The 2581-nt window shown below is 31.8% G+C and overlaps 1 pseudogene; it reads right to left on the bottom strand.

The window, feature by feature from the left end:
• Nucleotides 1-928: 928 nt before the first annotated feature.
• Nucleotides 929-1473, bottom strand: LOC100918614 (annotated as a pseudogene).
• Nucleotides 1474-2581: the final 1108 nt, after the last annotated feature.

Genomic DNA, 2581 nt, shown 5'->3' with positions numbered 1-2581 from the left:
GCAATAGACACAGATCAGCTTTCTGTCTTAGACGCTCAGGGAACGTATTGCTTGTAATTTAGAAAAAGAAATATGATTTCCTGGATTGAAATTTCTGTTGGGCATAGAATATGGATTAAATAGGTTATCAGGTTCTCAAGAATTGAATTCTGACAATAATAACTTGCAATCATTCATATGATAATGAAAATGAAGGGACATCTAAAGATATTGATGCAGCTCTATAGGCATCTTTGATGAACTCAGATTTTTAAAAGACTGATAAAGCAAAAAAGGATTTCATATCCAATCATGAATACAAAAGATTGACACAAACACTTAACAGTATTATCAGGAAAGATAAAAGCCTAGACAAGGACAACCAAAAGGTCGTTTTTGACTTTGTTCAAAAGAAATTGAACAAGGAAGGAAATGGACCTCTGTGGCAAAGAAAGGACAATTACATTTCTATTTTTCTTTAGACTTTTCCAATAATAGGAGTGATCTTTAAACTGAAAAAATTAGACCATGAAATTATAGGTTTAAAAAGGGAAGGAACCCAAGAGTTATCTAGTTTGTCACCTTTTACAGATCATGAAACTGAAGCCCAAAGACATTAAATGACTTCCTAAAAGTCAAAAAAGGTAATAACTGACAGAGGCAGGAATATTCTACTTACAAATCCATTACTCTTTCCCTTATATCAAGCCTAGATTGAGAAAAAAATTAATAAAGCAGTATCCAAACTCTCCAAAGAACTTAAAATGCCCACAGAGGTATAAATTATATTGCAGACAACAGCACAAATTGTCAGTGTGGTTATATCACAAATATCAGTAATTATTGAGAATTTTTTTTGACAAGAAATATCTTTATTTTGACATCTGAATAACTTTTGATTCCTCAGGATGTGGCCTATGACATCTTTTCCAATATATTTGTCACCTTATTATATTGTGACTTTCTCAGAAACAAAGATACCATCCAAAATTTTTCTGATATCCTTGTTTTTGAGTCTGGTGGCTTGCTGAAGCAGGGAAGCTGAATTTGATACAAGCTCAATATTACTTCCTTCAAGAATAATCTCAATTTTTGGGGCTTGAAAAAAACACAATCAATTCCTGATCTCATGTGTATTTTTGGATGCATTTTACACCTTGCCATTTCTGATTTAAACAAATGAGCTATTCTCTTGAATAACAACATTGATTGGGAAGTGAGTGTACACAGACCTGATCTTGTAACAACAACCCAGGATAATCCCTTTTATTATTTTTTCTACATGGCTGCAGATTGTGCATAAGGTTGCAAGTTTTTTGCAATAGCCTCACTACTTGTCCATCTGAAGCCTTTTTTCTTCTTTCCAAGGATACTAAGCTCCACATCAAAATACCTATGGGGGACTCCCCTGGGTCCCTTCTTGATAACTTTCTGACCCTTTAGAGAGGTCAGCATTCCTCAGAATGTTGACTGGTTGCTGAGAATAGTTTTCATTTTAGAGATGAATGGGCCAAAAAGCTTAAGAAAACTATTAAGAAGACAATAAAGTGATGTTAGGCAGAGATATCCTTTTCATTTTTTTCATGTCCTAAAAATGATATAGGATTATAAGTTTGATGTTAACAAAAAAAAATAGAAAGGAATTTTAAACAAATGATTTTTGAGTAACTAAAGAAATTAGGGGTTATGAAAAACTAGTATAAATATAGTAAGAATAAGTCATTGTAATTTATCTAACATCATTAATCTGCTATCCAAATCTAATCACAGATTTATGACCTGGTAATTTCTACCTCATCGCAAAAATTTACCCCAAAAGATAGACTTTACCAAAGGAACATATAGTAAGCCCTCACAAGAGCACAGGCATAATAACTTTGTTCTGAACAGGGTATACCCAACAAATGACTCAGAAAACTTATTTTGGAGTTATTGCCAGGTCACTAGATAATTTCCATAAACTGTGAAGTTCAGTTAAACAAAGATTAAAATGGGATAGAGTGCAACTCATTTGATGATTTGGAAAATAATTACTTCTATGTGAGGAGACATAGCACATGGCTAATGCTTACTGAGAAATAAAAATTGCCCTTCTTGTAACATTAAGCCTGATATACTCTAATCTACAATTAAGTGAGTAGTCTGCCATATGCTACCTCAAGGTTTTTTCTTTATTTCAATTTTTTGAAGTTTCTTTTTTATTTATTTTTATTTTATTTTTATGAAGTTTCAATATGAAAATCTTTTTTTATTTTTTCACATAGTACAAGTAAATTTTATCTATTTCCAACTGTCTACCTCAATTTATTAAAAATATAAAATGGGAATGTTAACAGAACCTATTTCCCAAGGTTGTGGTGGGGATGATATCATATTTATAACTCACTTAGCACACTGCCTGGTATTCTATTCATGTATATTCCCTTCATTCTTTCTTTATATCCTCAAAGATCCTTTTGGAACATAGATTGTGTACAAGTATGAACTCAAAAAAAAGATGCCTATGTTCAGTTTCAACTAATATTAAGAATTCATAACATGGAATCTTCTTCATTCCATGGATTTAAATATCAAATCAAACACTTAACTAGTTATGTAGTTC

Source organism: Sarcophilus harrisii, chromosome 1 (genome assembly GCF_902635505.1).
Source record: "Sarcophilus harrisii chromosome 1, mSarHar1.11, whole genome shotgun sequence".
NCBI lineage: Eukaryota > Metazoa > Chordata > Mammalia > Dasyuromorphia > Dasyuridae > Sarcophilus > Sarcophilus harrisii.
Note: the sequence above shows the minus strand (reverse complement) of the source record. Positions and strands in the feature narration are given on the sequence as shown.